Source organism: Etheostoma spectabile, chromosome 11 (genome assembly GCF_008692095.1).
Source record: "Etheostoma spectabile isolate EspeVRDwgs_2016 chromosome 11, UIUC_Espe_1.0, whole genome shotgun sequence".
Classification (NCBI taxonomy): Eukaryota; Metazoa; Chordata; class Actinopteri; order Perciformes; family Percidae; genus Etheostoma; species Etheostoma spectabile.
The window spans coordinates 3,200,001-3,218,566 of record NC_045743.1 but is presented as its reverse complement, the minus strand read 5'-3'; positions in this window follow the sequence as shown (position 1 = coordinate 3,218,566).

The window sequence follows — 18,566 nt, the reverse complement described above, 5'->3', positions numbered from 1 at the left end:
TGTTTACTTATTTATCCATTTTTGTGTTTACCCCCCTCCCTGCTTACACCATATGGTTGCAGATCAAATAATGTCAAACATTTTGCCCTTGCAAGTTTTTGCAATTTGCAGTTTCCAAATGTGAGACCTGTTGAAAGCAGGAGTGATAATGGGCATGCTCTACCCCCCGTCGTTTTTGTCCCACCATATCTCCCTTCAATTAATGCTACAGCGGGAGTTTCATGTAATAACACTTGCACTTCTGAGCTGTCCGCATGAGGGAGAAGGAGAGGAGAGGGAGACAGGAGAACAGGGAAAGGAGGCTAGGAAGAAATGAAGAGGGACAGAGAAACAATTAAAACTGAAAGGCTGGGATGCCATGACAGGACTGTGTTGTGTGGCCATGTGAGTGTTGCATGTCAGCTAAATGGAGCAGAGAGGGGACGATGTGATTGGCATTTGGTAGAGTGCATGGTAAGCTTGTCTATGATTGTTGCCGAACTGGTGCCAGCAGGATGGAGGATGCGTTGACAGATGTAATTACCTATCGCTATGGTGATCACTTTTGGACTGCCGTGGATGGCTGGCAGAGGCCCCTCCTCCTGTCAGCCTTAAATCAGATTTGGCTGTCAGTTGTCAGGTAGACTTGGGTGGGCCGGACACTCTGTATGTGTACTGTCTTGGGTCCCTTAGTGTTTTTAATTAGGTATTTCCATCTAAACACAATACACTGTATAAGCATAAAAAACACCTCACAGAATGGAGTAGAATGCCCCTAAAATGCCTGTCTACTTGTCTACTCTGTGTTTACAGAACAGGAGCGTGGGTAGTGTTTTGTATGAGTGGTCATTTATAGGACATATTATTACAGCTCACAGGATGTCTCTTTGTGGTTATCAATAGCATCTCTTTGACTCTTCTTATAATAGCAAACGTAATCATTGTCTGAATGCTGCCTTGTTTGTTTTTGTCTTAGTTATACTTTTCAGTGATATCTTTAATGTGTAGTTAAAGGTAAATGAGCTTAAAACTCAGGGATTTAAAAAATCCAGAAGCATGGGGGGAAATAAACATTTAAGTTTTATCCAAATGTGTCTTTTTGGTTCACATCCATAGTTTTGAGTTAAATGTATTAAGACAACATTTGACGTTTTGTGTTTTTTTGTGCTTCTAAAAACACAATCTGCTGCAATATCTAAGAAAAGCAGAATAAACGACAACAAGTATGAAATGCCAATGCCCGTCATGCTTTCATGCACTGAGACTGTACATGACTCCCTGTCCTTAAATGTTATGCAGTGGTAGCAGCGCATAATTGTACAGCTTAAGGTAACAGAGAATGCAAGGTGCAGCCTGATAATGTCAGTGTGATAATTAGTGCAGAGAGTCTTAAACCAGCAGCCCATGGGGAAACAGCCCCTGGTGTGGAGAGATGGCACACAGCTGGATCATATTTAATTATCTAATTGAATCTCATTCTGCCAGTTAGCTGGAAATTAGTAGGAAATTAAATCATGGACAAACACAACACTGAATAGACATTATGAAATGAATTTAAAAAGAAGGCCTTTTTCTTGCAAAATCAAAGGGTCTGATGATGAGGCTTGATTTTCTTCCAATGTGCATTTTTTATAACTTGATGCTCATTTGTCATCTGAGCCACGTTGTAGATTTGTCAGTTTGAAGAGGTGTCAGTTGTTTTCATGTTCTTACCTGCCTTCACTTACACTTTTAGATATTTTTGACTCATAAGTGATTCATGGTGTAAATGCATGTGTGTGTTTGTGTGTGTGTGTGTGTGTGTGTGTAAGTATGAGGTTCTTGCTGCAGGAGGGAGGAATACGGCTTAAGAAGGTACACAAATATCTCTGGATGTAATAAAAAAAAACAAGGTCAAGCTCATCCTGGGTGACACTGGAACCCAGATTAGGTTCCACGGATTTGACAGCATTTATCAAAAATACAACATTGCGTTCCACACATACCGCCCTCATTTCCAAGGTTTTTTCCTTTGGTATAATTGTGCCATGTAATTTTAAAGGCCAATTTAAACAGTTTTTATTGAAGCTGTTTACAATATCTGATTCTAAACCAGACTATGCTGCATGCATTAAAGCTCTTACACGGCCATGTATATGGTTATTTCAGAAATTTGGCTGATCAGATATCTTCTTAGGACTGCACATGTGTATACAGACTGGGCACAGACTCACACTTTTAACAGCTAAAATCAGTATTTCACGTTGTTTTATCAGCTTGAAATGTAACAACTTTTCCTAATTTTATAAGAAGTGCTGTTTCAGAACTCAGAGACCCCAGTTGTAACACATAGTTAAATACAACAGATTTGCGTTTCTTATATGTCAGTGGTGTTTAAAGTACTTTTTAGGCAACATTTCCTCTCCCAAATCCCAATACACCTATTTGAACTCTTTTTATTGGACAATTTTAGTTAGTAAGAAGTCTAACCTCTCTGGGATGGTACACTATACATTTCAATGTCTGTGTGCAAACAAAAAGAGACATTTGTTTAACATAGCCCCACAACCTACAAGGTTTTAAAAGGAGAAAACATAATGACACATACATTGTTATTGCAACAAATCTTTGTCATAATTCATTCTACATGTGGGAACTTGGCGTGTACGTGTAGTAAGTGACCTCAACGAAATCTTTGTTTGTGTGTTTAAAATATTGAACCATTGATAAATAAGCAATATTTGTAAATAAAATGAAAATTATTTTAAAATACTGCAAGGTTTTTAAAGTTTACAACCTCTACCACTGTGCTGATGGCTCTGAGTAAAAGCAGATATTGAACATAAAGCTAAGTTTTCTGCTTAAATATAATCATGCATGTATAGTAACAAGTACCAGGATATGCACGGTGATTAATTTTTGTTTTTTTGCAACTGCTGTACATTCAATTAGACTTTTCTAAAGGAAAATAATTCCTTTTAAAATCTCTCATTTAATGTACAACAGCTGCACAAAGTTATTAATATATTAATAGTTAATAATATTTATTTTTATTGATACATAAACCACAACAATTCTAAAGCCAGTGAGTCTTTCTGTTTTGACAAATGGGACATTTTAGATCAAAGCAGTCTACAGTGTGCAACAACTTAACCTTACTGTACTGTAAATTGAGCGAGAACAATATGCACAGAATCTCACAGTAGATTCAGTCATCTTAATATAGGGATCAGCATGAGGCATCAGTAACCGCAGGAGGAAGCCGCACACTACTATATCCTGTTTGTTGTGCCGCTGCCACCCCAGTTGCTCTTCATGCAGTAATAAACAAATAAAGTGGGAGAAATTAATCCCTCCGGAGCCATTCTGGGCATTTCACGTCACCCGCCACCGTGCTCCCCAGCTGTTTCTGTGTGCACGTGTGTGTGTGTGAGAGCACATAAATTTAAAGGTGTGTGTCTATGCAGTGGCTTGCATGTGATACAAGGCCCATACTGAGAGGAGATGAGTAGAGGACGTGTGTGTGATGAATGGCTGAGCAGGGATACATTCACATAAGCCATAATGTAACAAAAAAACACTACATGTTTTACCTTAGCTTAAGAAAGAAGAAATCATGTCATGTGTAGCTTCTTGTAATTAATGTCTACACATGTACAAAGGCCGAAGACTTAAAAATGCCCTGCATAATTTTAAATACATATTTTTCCCTTGGTGGACTAGACCGACTAACAACAAGCCTTTATATGTAAGGAGCTCCAGTTTCCATGTATTGATTTACAGTTCAACAGCATGCCTAATCACATCTGCTGCAAATTTGTTTTTGGTGGCAAGGTAGCGAAATTTGAGCAATTCCGTTGTGTGTCCACATTTTCTATCCAGTCAATCACCCATTCATGTTATTTTAAAAAAATGAAATGATTTAAAAAAAACCTAATTAATCTCAGCCACTCAAAGAGAAAAAAAACTGGCTTATTAGCAAAAAAAGACTTCATATGGCGATACGTTTCAGAATGGCGGTGTTCATCCAACGGTGAAGCAGAACACAGAGAAAATTCTCTTCCTCAGATCTTAACACACCCACACACAAGAGGCGTTTACTATGTGTGGGTCAGCACAACAAAGGGGCTTATGGCTTGTTGTTTCCTAATTAAGAATGTAAAAGGGGATTAGGCTTCAAATGGAACAGTTTTTTGTAGTTTCTTTCTTCCCCCAGCAGTCGAGGTACAGGTTACCTCTAATGGTGGCATTTACCCATTATCATTCTCTTGTGTTATTTTTTTGAGCACAGTTGTGGCTCTTCCTGTCCTCCTCATTGTCTACATCTCTCTCACATCCTCCTGTTTTTCATCCCCCCCCCCTTTCCCTGGTGGCCGAAGTAGCACAAAACGTATCACTGGAGCCCCCCCCGACCCAAACCCCCTCTTTCTGTTTCTCTGAAATAAGCAGTATTCTCTGGCCCTGTTTGATCCTTTGACTATGCAGGGGCTTCATGTCTGGCCAGTGTTTTTGGATCAGCAGGAAGTCGCAGGCAAGCTGTTAAAGGGGTCATCATTCTTCTCTCTCTCTCTGCTCCTCTCTGCTCCTCACACACAGATGGGGACCTGCTGAACTTTGCCAAAGGTCAGCGCTAAATTACATATTTTATGAATTCTTGCTTTAGTTCAGGCTTTTGAGAGGGGACACAGAATAATGAAATGTTGTGAAGAAAACAATTATCTGACATTTTCATTAATCACACTGGTGATGTTTTTTTCACTGTTTCAGCTTAGATACATTTGGATACTTTTTATTTCATGCTCACAGAAAACTTAATTATTTCCTCTTTTTCTTCCTGCAAATTCGGCTTTCCCTCTACCCTGTGCGAGTTGAAAGGGCCATCTGAAATATGTGATGTTTGGAGAGAAGACATTTTGGCTGGCATCCAGCTCATTGTGCACCAGTCCGGACCTGGCTGCTATGGAGGCTTTGACTTGCTGTACAGTAGACAGATCACAACTGTCCGCACGCCATTCAACACCTCAGAAACAAAATCTCCCCACCATGTCTGATGCATTAGGAATGGAAATCAGTGTTTCTGTTGGTTTTACTGACCATCTCCTTTGTAGTAAAAGGATGGATTTTCCTCAACTTGATTCCATGCATGCCAAATAGGAGCTGAAATATCTTCAATCTTTGTTTAGTAGTTACTCTGTAGCTATGTGTGCACATAAGTTGAGTTAGGTTGAAGTAATGGTTTGGTGTGTTTGGATAATTCAGTTGCCATCAGACTGCAGCCTCTGCCATCAGGTGTCTTCACACCGGGGATTCCGAATGGTGCTGGAGACGCGAGTATATCTGCTTTCACACCGCTGAACATGACATTTGAACGTGCATGTACACGCAAAAAGAAAAAAAGAAAAATCTATGTGTGCATGCACACACACAAGCACACTCACACACTTCACAGAGGCTGTGTGAGAGCCAGAATGCAGAGCCTGAGGGCTGTTGTGTCTCTGATGTTTGTATTGTTTACTCTGTTGTCCCAGTGCATGTAGGAGATTGTTGCGCACTTAGGCCTCACTCTAGCCTTGTATTATTTACTATGACTGGTGTGGACAGCAGGATACTGTCCAGGAAAGCTGAAAGGCCGAGCAAAGGGGGGGGGGGGGGGGGGGGGGGGGAAGGAGTCGAAGATCGAAGACAGAAAGAGATCATGACTATACCTTTTCCCCTTATATTTCTTCACATACTGCCTCTTTCTCCTTTTTGGTTTGTCTTTGATCCCTTCTCCTCAAACCTCTGCCCCCATGGGTCACCAGCTGTCAGAAAGCCAAAGGAGGGTGCCGCCTCTCTTCTTATCCTCTCTTCTCTCACTTTTTTGCCATTAGGGATACGCACCGTTTTGCACTCGGGGAATCATTCGGGAACCCCAGGTAAGTGAACCGAAGCCACACAGATGTTAATCTCCCCTTGGCGCCGCTCAGACACACACCACACTCCTCCACCGCCTTCTAGGTCTCCTTTTTTCGCCCCTCTTGCTCTAAGTCTCTAAAATCTCATTGAAGACAGGAAAGTGGGAGTTGATTAAGTTTCTTTTGTAATGGAGGAGGAGAGGGAAGGGGTGGCAGATAGGGAAGAGGGATGTATCTTGCGGCTGGGTGTAAGGGCCTCACTTTGGGCACGCAGGCAGGTGAGCTGGTCCTCACCTCACTCTGCTCTCCTTCCTCCTCTAACAATCCGGTTATCTGTGTCTATTACAGAAGGATGGCTGACGGTTTGGATAAATCCTCACTCTTCCAGACATGTTCTGGGGCCCTATCAGCTGGGGACAGGACCTTGAGCTCTGATGAGAAAACTGGTCCAGGGAAATTGAATTAGCTATTGTATCCGGGACTTCATTGATTGCTATTAGAGTTGGCCTGGAGCTGGGTGAAGGAGAGACGAGCAGAGTTAAGCCTGTTTGAGCGGACTGCTCCAGTGGGTCTTTAGATGGAGAACTTAAGCCATATCAGATTCAAACACTTGTCATGTTACGAACACACCAAAATCAACAACAGTGGAAATAAGCAGAAATATTAAAGAAAAAGGCAGAGTTTGGAAATTTTAGTGTAGGAGAAGGAGATTATCATGACAATTTTCATCATGCCATGAGTAATGGTATGAGTCAGTCATGTTAGAAGTGGATAACAATGAGAATCAAAAGTCTGTAAATGTGACAGGTCTTTTGGCTGGAGATGATGGATGGAGTCTATGGTGCAGACACTTCCTGTTTCTCTGGGTGCAGAGCTGCAGATGAAAGAGCTGCGGTGTGTTTTCAAACTGAGGAAGAACAATAGGTCAGAGGAAGAAAGAGTTCCCCTGACCTGACCCACCCTTCTGTTGAGGCTGGGGCCTGATAGTTCTGACACCACTGATCTCTCTGGCTGACTCACACAAAGAAAGAGATAAGAGATACCTGTGGGCATTGTGATGCTGCTGCATAGGCACCTGCCTCATTTAGGAATGTTTTCATTTAATGTTTTAGCTTACTGTGCAGTTAAGAAATACAGATCAGAGAAATACATTACCTCATAAATATGTATAATAATAAGACTATCCCTCCTCTCTGAAATTGTGATAGAACTCATAGTGATTTACATTACATATCTTTTTATATATTTACGTATTAGTATTGCCATCATTGGGCTTGTGACTACAAATCTAAAAAGTGTGTTTTTAATTTGATGCACTGATAACTGCAAACAAATATACAATGGAAGAATTGAGCAATTCCATATGTTAAGGTACACACCCTTATTTTGAAATAATGCCCAATAATGTGTCATACTATACAACAAGCAAATCAGGGCCCTTACATTAAATATCAGTGTCAAGGTGTTATCCTACTGGTTTGAAGGTCATTTTAATACTACATCTAAAGTGATATTTCACCCAAAATCATCATTTTGATCATCCATGTCTGAAAACACAACTTTTGCCAAAACATCAATACTCTGAGGAGTAATAGCGTTGCATCGTAGTAGTGTATTAATCAATGTTTTGGCATATTTTAGTATGAATTTGAATACATTGATGACACTGAGCATTAGGGGTGGAACGGCATACAGAAGTCATGGTTCAGTTCATACCTTGGTTCAAACATTACGGTTTGGTACGAGTTCCGTACAATGGTGGGAAAAGCAATACAAAAATGCAGAAGGCAATTTGTTTTTTAATTGTCTCAGGCTGTACCACCTAGTGTCATGCAGTCCCTCCCCTAAGCTGCAACAGCCTGAAGTGTGTAAAGTAAGATTTAAACAGTTAACAATAAGTACTCAACATCATCTCCAGACATCATCGCTTTCTTGTAAACAAAACAAGACAATCAACTATAAAACTGCAAAATACAGCAGCTCTGTTCTAAGCAAAGACAAACTAAATTACCTGATTAATGCAACGTTATCATGACGTTTCCAGGCCATTTTTCACCACAGAAAGCTGCTCCCTGCCTGGCTAAAGCTAATACAGTTAACATGAAGAAACAAGGTGTCTGTCCCAACTAACATTAGGGTTCGGAGTCGCAACGCTGAAAACGTAAACCCCAATCTACAACAGCAGTCTTATCCACAGCTCTCTTGCCTGTACTAACTGATTGGGAAACCAAAGTTTTCCCAAACTTGCAATCTTACAGAGGCCGGCAGGTCCTCTAACTCTTCACCACCACTCGCCATACTCGCCCTTCTGTTATTGCTGACTCACTGAAAATGCACGACTACATACGGCACGCCAATCAGAGCTTGTAGGCGTGGCAACAGATAAGGTGTCCCTGAAGAACCAGCGTATCTAACATTAGTTCCATATTACATCATCGAATTTGCACGCAAGTTTTATTTATTTTTATACCGTGTATTCTCTGTGTAAATTCATGCACCAAACCGTGACGCTCATGTTGTTTCGGTTCAATACAAATACATGAACCATTCCACCCCTACTGAGCATATATTATGTGGACAGTGGAGCAGTACATTACACTTCAGGAGCGACTCGAAAAGTTTCTATTGACATTTTGATACTTTTTTGCCTGGGAAAAATGAGATGAGAATATGTAACTTTGAAAGGTTTTATGATCAGAGAGATGCAGTAGAATGTTTAACGATATCATGCCAAGCTATACACAGATCCGCTAGGGTGTTTGTGACAGCCACTTGTGCGAGTGTGTGTTTGCCTTGTCTACTACACCACCACATGTCGCTTCCTTCAGGAAACCAGCAGAGATGATTGATGATCACTTCATTGTTTGCTTCACCGCACTCCCTGAAATTTTACTATTATGGTTACATTGTCATAGTTTTGGGAATCATTCCTATCTGTTAAGAATTTAAAATGGGTTTTATTAGACTTTAAACACAGGTACCCCACCTTTAAATACCTTTTAGGTTTAGATTGTTCTGTTGCAGTCTTAGGCTGATAAGCCCAGTAGACAAAAGTGGCGTCTAGCAGTGTTACAGTGCCTTCAACCTCTGCAAATAAATGATGCAGGTTTTGAAAATTTAAAAATATGCAGACTGGAGGCAAAAACAGTTTTTGTATTGATAGCAAGACCATCAGCATTCAGTATAGTCTCTGCAAACAGATGACATGCAAATATATAAAGATTCCTTGTAAGTAGTCTCTGATTAATGCAAGGCACACAGAGGCATTTGTTCCATGTATTATCTGGATGCAGACAATGACCCTTATACTCATTAGTATTGGTTTCTTGCAATGGTGGCAAATAAGTAAAAGAAGCCAATTCAATTTTTGCACTTGAATATAAACCTAATTGTCTAAAAATGTAAATGCATCTCTCCACTTTCTCTGTAAAAAAAATGTGAAAATAAAATAAAAAGTATAGCAAATATCTCCATAACCCATCTGTTGATGGGAGCCAGATTAATTGTGATTGTACAAACCCAGACTCTCAGTTCTGCAGTTGGTAATCTCACCCTACACGTTCAGCAGCGGCTTTCCACCCTCCATAGGTGTAGGTCCAGAAACATCCCACATGGTAGCTCACACTGTGATAGCCTCCAGCTCTTCATATGAGGTATTCTATGTGTGTGCATGCATCTGGTAGAGTGCATGTATGTGTACACTAACTGTCTCACTCTTTTATTCAGGGATAGCTTTCATCCTCTCTAAGAGGGCCGCAGGGTCTTGCCCTCTGAGCCCCAGAGATGAAGTCTAGTGTTTACGTGTGTTAGATATCCATCCCACAGAGCTGGCCCTCTCCTTCCACTCACATTAGAGAAGAGATGTGGACAACAGCTCGGTGGACAACATTTTGATATGTCAGTTTATAAGTATTAAGGATAATATAGCTGCTGGTAGACTTTTTTATTATTAGCGTTATTCTTTTATTACTAATTATTATCATTTTTATTATTATTATTATTTTTATTATTATTATTATTAATTTTATTATTATGTTTTTTTAGTTTGTTTTGAAAGAAATAGACTAGAAAAGAATAATATTTACTGACGTGTCATATCTCAGAACACTGTAGCACACAAGGCAGACAATACAAAAGGTTTAAAAAAATAAAGAAATCCCAGTCGTGGAGCCCTAATTTTTATTTTTTAAAAGACGAACAGGAATATAAACACAGACACACACACACACACACACACACACACACACACACACACACACACACACACACACACACACACACACACCACACACACACACACACACACACACACACTGTAGTAACATCAAACGTTTGTAAAACATGACCTTCTCAATGCGATGACAGACATTGGCATTCAAGTTGATACCAACCTTGCCAAAGTAAAAATATCCTCAAGCTCCTAAAAATTAGCTATATGAATGGAAAATCAGAGTGTCTAACGTTACAGGGTTCATATTACAGTAAAAGAGTAAAAATATCCTGCAACTGGTGTGTTGTCATAATCACTTGTTTGTATCAGAGAAGTCAAACGTGAAAGCACATAAAAAAAACAAATATGCATGCACACACTTTCACTCAAATGTACACATTCATGCTTTCATTCAGATCTATAGAAATATTCATATATGTATACTGTATATATACTGTATATATACTGTATATATACTCTATATATATCCAGTGTGTGCACACCGTGGAACAGACACACACACCCAACACTATGCAACACACAACAACACTATGCTCTATGCATGGTTGGGGACATGCACACGCATCCTGAGAGAGTGGCGGGTCAGATCAGTAGCAGAGGCTGGAGCTGACCTCTAGTGAGTGTGTAGATTTATTCTAATCAGTACTCTGCTTCTGACAGGTTAACTGCTGCCCTCTGACCTGGGGAGCTCTCTGGGTGTCATCGTCCTTGTGTTCCCTGTCCGCTTTTATCGGCAGCAAAAAGAAAATGTAAATTAAATGCAGCATAAAAATAGATGATGGGAGCTTGTTCTTCTCATCCTTTTATTCACCCCATCTTATCTCTCCCTCCTTCATCCGCTGTTTTTCCTTTACAGCTGCATGCTCAAAATGAAATGGAGGAAGAGTTGCTTGCTATTTTTTCTACCTTGCTCTTGCTTTCTTGCTTTCCATCAAGACACACAGCTGGCACAATAAAATCTGTGGTGAGGTGGAGAGCACGTAGTTTCCTGATGATCACCAGCAGAGTTACATTTTTGTGTAGGGATTGCTACAAATCTATTATGATGTAAAAACCTTTCACCCATACATCACACAGGAGAATATAAGAAAAGAAACCTATGTCTTTTTCTTTCTGTACAACTGGACTTAGTGGGTGGAGAGGGTAGTGTTACATCTGTTGTGCCGTTTCAGAGCAGCAGAGAGGGCAGTCAAATTAGATAGCATTGTTATGCCTCCATCAGAGCAATTTTCCGGCAATGCCTCTAAAAGCCCTCACACACTTCATCAGTATTATTGTAATTCTTTAGCTCTAGGTTATTTGGCAGCTGCTGTGCCCCACTGGCAAATCCCATTTGTGATGCCGTCCCTTTCACCACAGCCAGAGATCCATTGATTTTTCTTTTCTCTCCTCTAGCCTCGCCCGATTCTTTTTGGATTGCTCGATATGAAACATTTTAATTTCTGCTCGCACCTCCACTTGGACAACAGTCAGAGGTTTCCCTTTTCTTCCTTTTTGTGCAACATCTCTTTTTCCAACTCTTTAATCAGTCATGAGGTCAGACTAGATTGATTTACATCTTTCTTTTCAGTTTCATTTTCCTTTTTTATTGATTCAAATAAGTTTAGAAGCAGAGGAAGCTTCTTCAACGTAAAGAGCAAGATACGTACACATTTTTGATTACTTCTTGATTAAAACATTTCTTAATTTGAGTACACAGATTTTACTGCCACATCTTTTTAGCGTTGCATGTGATTAACTGTGTGCATATGTGCAGGTGTGTAATCAGCAGTGTTCCCTCTATGATTGGGCATGGATGTGCCATTATAGAAGCTATGTGCAGTCTAATGGAACCTATTGATGTTTGAGTACACAGGCCCTACCTAATTAGTCCATCACACCCACTGCTTTGGTCTCTGTAGGATCACCGTAAGTGGTGCTCCTTTGCATATGCCATGCAATTTCATAGACTCCTTTTTTTCTTTTAATATTATGGGAAGAAAAACAAACATTATATACATCACAGGGGATTGGACTGTCTCAGTCAGAGTGTCTGTCTGACTGACGGTCTTCCTCTCCTTGTATGCCTGGAAGTTTCGTCACGTGTGTGTCTGACAAAATTTGTGCCACTTGGCTTTTTGCACACTAATCTTGGAACCTTGCACTCGGCATGGCAGACATTTTGGACTGTGTCATTGATTTGGAATCGAACTCTGCACTCCTTGTCCTTCACTTAGTGTTGAAATCAATGATGCCTGCTTCTGACCATGCCTTAAAATCTGCACCTCCCCACACTCTTCCTCCCCAGGATTTTGACTTGTGTTTATAATCTGCTCTGTAGCCTGTGTTTCTCCTTCACTACTGGACTTGGACTTGTGCCATCCATGATTTTTCAGATAACATGTTTGCTATAATATTGAAAATTACCTGCCACAACACTGAGAGCGAGACTCATCTTGAACAATCAGATGAAGAAGATTAAAGAAGTGACTAAAACCTCTTTTCATTGTTTCCCAATTATTGACTTTCTGACTGGACACCCCAGTTGTCTGAGACAGCACCCTGCTGATGTGTGTGTGTGTGTGTGTGTGTGTGTGTGTGGGTTTGTGCCAGTTAAGTGCATTGTACATATCGGCATTATAATATATGCTTGTATGATATTTGACGCCAAGTGGCCTGTCACCGTACGTGTCCCCTGCAGGTTGACCTTTGACCCTTGCATTCCTGCACAAGGTTTGGGCTTTCCCTGGTAACCACCTGGAGAGTGACTGGCCCCAGATGTAGACTTCCATTTTCAAACAGCAGCCATCACTCAGGAGCCAACTGGAATGGCTTTGTGGCTGCACGTTGACTTGGGGTGGAAATGGGAAATCTCAAAAAATTGAAAAGCAGAACTTTGATCCAAGTTATGTGTGTATAGATAATGTGCCACATTATATAATGTGGCACATTATATTGAAAATGCAGGAAAAAAGCTGAGAAAGATGTTAGGTATAAGAAATGTTAAAGCTGTTCTTGTAAAATAAGAGAATATCCTAAAACACGAGTAAGTGAAGAGGTTAGGACTGAAGGAACTTGAAGAACAAGGACAAAGTGAACGTGAACCATAATCACTATAATGTGATGTGGATCAGAAAGGACCTTGTACTGTAGATAGATATATTTTCATTGTATTCTTGAACTTCTACGGTACAAGTGCCTTCAACAAGAATCCCGTAAAGTTTGTTTTGCCTTTGAATGTGTTGGTCCCATTTTCTGTTCAGTGATGGTTTAGTTTGTTGCTGTTGAGGTCACAGTTACTATTCTAAAGAGGCCATGTTCTGTTTTGAAAGGAAGCTATTATTTACAACACACAAGCAACCCAACAGACAGGTGACAATAGGTGGGAAGAAGTGAGAGTTACAGCTAGATGGCCAGGTGGATGGAGACAGAGGAGCAACGGACAAACAAATGAAAGGGGGTATATCATACAAGCCCCCCCCCCCTGTGGTGCCCAAGCGAATAGACCCAGCACAGATTTCAAAAGAGAGGCCTCTCTGTCACATTGTACACCTATCTATCACCACACCAACCTGACAATAGAATATCCCTTGTTGGTAAATATTGTGGATGGCCAAGGGTTAGAAGGGTTAACAGTGTATGCTGGACCTGTAAGATTTAAGTGAAAATCAATGCTGTTGTTGAGGCCACAGTGGTGCGTGTGTGTCGGCGGTTCAGTGTGTTCACCTGGAGTGTTTGCTGTAATGGCAGGCTATCATAATCACAAGACAATAGGAAAGGTCCGTGTGCTTGGTTCACAGCGAGCACACTCCCTTCCGATATAGAATACCAGTCCCTCCAGGATTTTGCACACTCTTTTTTAGATTGTTACGGCCCAAAATGACTGATGTTACTGGAGCTTTTGTAAAATCGATTTTAAAAAATTACAATTTTTTTGTATGTTTGTTGCAATGAAGTTGCGAGAGACAGAGAAAGTTCCAAAAAAAGTGGGAAATGTTGTTTTGGGGAGAATAAAATTACTCTGGACTAACTTTTCCTAGGACCTTACCAAAAAGGCTAAGGAGGCTGCAGATGTTGGTATAATGTAATATATGGCTGGTGGATTTAAGACCAAAATAACAATTTATTGAATGAATCAAATATGAACGTCTGTCAGTGGCTCGTCGATCTTTACATTGTTAGTTAATTTCCTGTACTGGTCGAGGGACACACATTCATATGGTTTGATTAAGTACTTATAGGACTTTAACTCATCATTGCACTTATAATAACGAGCATAGCTGTCCTCACTTTAGGTCATCCTGTACATCTCATCTCCGGTTTATCCTGCATCCACCGTGTGGGTTTGTGTGTGTGTGTGTCTGTGCGTGCATCAGTTGCGGGGGAAACTCAGCAGCCCCGCCTGCTGCAGAGAGCCGACAGGATTGAAACATTAGCCACTTCCGCAACTTTATAGTGAACAAAACATTTCAGCATACATTGATGTTAAAATGTATACAGGTTAGGAGGATGGTCAGAAATGTTTGGACAGTCTTTTGCTGTACGTTTTGTTGGTAAATGTAAGATGTTTGAGTCACACACGTCTCGTTAAACAAGGAAATGAATAGGGCCACGTACGTGACATACAAAGTCTGGCATGTGGGACTGCTGGGACTGGGTCGCGGGAAACTCCGGCTGTTGGTCAAATTTGTGAAAACGTTGTGGTGATTGGCCAAAATCGCAAGTCGCACCAAAGTCACGGTAATTGGTTGAATTTGCAATCGCAACATCGTAAAATCCTGGACACACACACACACACACACACACACACACACACACACACACACACACACACACACACACACATACACACAATGTTATCTTGTAAGCAGCTGTTTATATTTCCCATTTGTTACTTATTTGTTTTAGATTTTTTAATGTAACATATATTTTTCAAATACAATGAAACTGAAAGCACTGAACATTTTCACTGCTCATTTTGTTTACGCAGTTCTATAACTTTCCATTACATTTGCACCTATTATATACTATTATATACTTATTACACAGTACACGGGTGATTATACATGTTTGAAGTCCAGCCTCTACTTCTTGATTTGATTTCTCTAACCGAGAAATACAAAATCTGATTAATTAAAATCAAGAAAACCCATTTTCTGAAGCATACCTCTTTGCTCCCTTCGTCGACCAAGCAGAACAGCTATCGCTTACTCACTCAGTAATGAGACCCTGAGCAAGGCAGACAGGCCTTTGGGCAAATGTACACACAGACACACACATGCACACACAAACACACGCACACACACACACACACACACACACACACACACACACACACACACACACACACACACACCTCAGAGAGTTGAGTTAGAGGGGTTAATAAACAGAGATCAAATGTTGGGTTAAGACTGGAACACCAGCCCAGAATCGAGCTGTTTTGGGTTTCATCGCCATCCTAAATCTAATTCCATGTTCTAGAAGCAGAGTGGTTAACTGCTACTGTCGCAATGCTATGTTCATGTCATCTAAGAGAAATCCAAGCGTATGATTAGGCCTCAGTAGGTTTGGGTGAGGCCGAGGGGAGACTGTGGGTGGGATTGGCAGGTTGGTTTCAGGGGGACTTTCTAATAGGCATTCAGGTGGTGAAAGCTCCCCCCTTCAACAAACAAACAAACACACACACACACACACACACACACACACACACACACACACACCACTATTTCTACACTGTTATTGCTCTTTCTCCTTCTTTCCCTCTCACTCATTTGGTGATCTCATGGAGTGAGCCTTTTCCATGGAGGACAATAGCAGTGGAAATGGATTATGATTATAAAGGATAGGTAGTGGGTTGGCAGCGTACCTAAACTGTGCAGCATTCATATGGTGAATCTCCCCCTAGGAGGCTCTCTGTCCTTTCTGCCTAAACTGTACGCTTGGTAATTTTCTTTATGCTATTTTTCTGTACATACTATATTGTGCCAATGCACCTTACACATTATTTGTTGCTCTATTCAAAGTCCTCAATAACCCTCTCCTATGCAACTGAGAACCTTTGAAATCTCCTCTGGCTTTTTTCTCTTATGAGGGAAGTCAAGTGTGAAGGTTTGATATGGTCAAATAATCAGCATTTATTTGATAGAATCACAAAAGCAATACCTTTTTTTCTGCCTCCCCCATCAAATAATTAGTTGCACGTTTTAGATATTTGATAGCAGTTTGGCCATTAATAATTCATGCTCACTAAATTCATAAAACATCATCTAGTCCCCAGCAAGTAACATTTGATATTACATCTAAGGCCCAGAGCAGAGATGTTTGCCAGAATCCCATCAAATGAAATTTCTAAAAATACTGACTAGCCCTTTAAGAACGACTGAATGAGAGAAGTCCCCTGCTATCTATTTTCTTTGGCACCACAGCTCTTTTCTGAACGCCTTCCATTTGATTCACTGCCTCTCTTTTTTCTCCTCTCTCTCTTCAAGCCCCTTCTCATGATGTTAATTTAATGCAATCTGAAGAATTAAAAGCAACCAGTATCTTTTAATGTCTGTTGGAAAGGCACTTGTAACACATCAAATTTACTCTCACCTTTCTGCTGGGATTTTGAGGGGGGGAATAAAGATCAATTATTTGCAGAATCTGAAGTTTCATTAAAATCACTTTTCTCTCTTAGTGTCCTCGCGTCGTTTCAAGTGGGCCATCTGTCTAAACATCTCTCAGGGTTCTTTTCCCTTTTTTCTGATCATTTCCTCGCCTTATTCATGAACCCTAGGAGTCCAGCTTTGTAGTAGTGTTGGAGCTGGAACAGCCTACCCCCACTGAATACAGCTCTGGGTCTCAGCCTGCACAAGACTCCCCCTCTTTACCCAGTTACCTCTCCCCCAACTCTCCCAAATAGCCCCCCCCCACACACACACATTTTTCGTCCCTCCACCTTTTCCCTACAAGGACCTACAGAATCTCTGAACTTGCTACACAGAAATGACCCGCCTTATTGAGATCGCTTATCCTCACCCTCTGTCTCTCTCTCTCTCTCTTCCCCTCTTAAACCTATTCACTGTTTGAGACCCCCCGCCTCGTCCCTGGCCTTCCCTCCTTCCCTGCCTCTCCTTATTGCGGATTTGTATGCAGGCTGTGACCTGGGTGGCTACAAAGCACCGCACATTATTCTTGATCATTCCTCTGCCCCCTGTGAAGCCAGTTATGAGGAAAGATCCCTTAATGATGCTGTGACTATTAACAGTGTTTTATGTCCAAATGTCTCCCTCGTCCTTCTAACCAACCCGTCAAATATGGATACAAGAAACCGGGGAATCTACTTTAACACGATTTTGGTAAAATACACATAAGTCTGTTTGATTACGGCAATAATTGCCAAATAAAGTGTTCACTCTGATGACAGTGGGTTCTGGTATTAGTGAAGGAAAATTTGACTGTGCCTGACTTTCTAACAGCCTCAACATGGTGCACTTTTGGTAATTTCTGGATAGTTTCCTTTCAAAGAAATTCCTTGTTTAAATTGCTTTGACACATACTTCCTGGACATGTAGAGTTTTGCATGAATAACATTTATTCTCAAAATCAATTGTAAGAAAATGTTTAACAAAATAATAACTCTTGCATGTGTGTGTCTCTGTGTGTGTGTGTGTGTGTGTGTGTGTGTTGTGTTTGGTAGAGCGAGATTAGTCTTGATCGGTGTTGTCACAGTGCCAGTATTGTGTCTACAGCCAGTCCATCCAGGCCCCCGCATCTCCCATCCCGTCCCAGGCTCATCCCTCTGTCTGTGGGAAGACAAGCCACAGCGCCAGCCTGGCTTGGGGCCAGTGTGGAAGCTCTGGTTAAGTCCCTCTGCCAAGTCTGGATTACACCGAGATGTTAATCAATGGGGAGAATATTAAAAACACTATCATATATTTTCAGTTTCAATGGCGGCAAATCTACCACCTGCGAGCACTCTTGGATAGTTATAGTCATAGATAAAGCTATGTATACTGTGTATTTGTGGCGTAGTTTTGGGTGGAGTTTGGTAAAGGGGAATGCCGTTTAAATTCCAGTCTCTTTTGTTGCTTCATTGTTGCAGCTTATTGTGTCATAAGTAATTCTAGCTGACTTCAAAGGAGGTTTGGGCGACACTGTTAGGTTGTGGGAAGCACTGTGAATGTCGAACAACGCAAACAACCTCTCTCAGATGGGAATGTTACAGCGTGTCTCTTGTGAAGATAGTTTGTTTTCCTTTTTGTCTTCCTTCAGATTGACATGTGACCTAAATTTGGCAAATATAAACTTATAAAGCAGGAACCCGATGCCAAACCTGACCTCCCCATTGTGCATAATGTGTGTGTGTGTTTATGTACAAGGTTCACATTTAATGGGTTTTGTAGAAGTGAGTGGGAGCTACCAAAATGGCAAAGGGAGCAGCACAGAAATAGATCATATTTCTAGTTTCTGTGTTTTTTCCTAATAAACCAAAGCAATATATCAGAATTACGCATAATCAC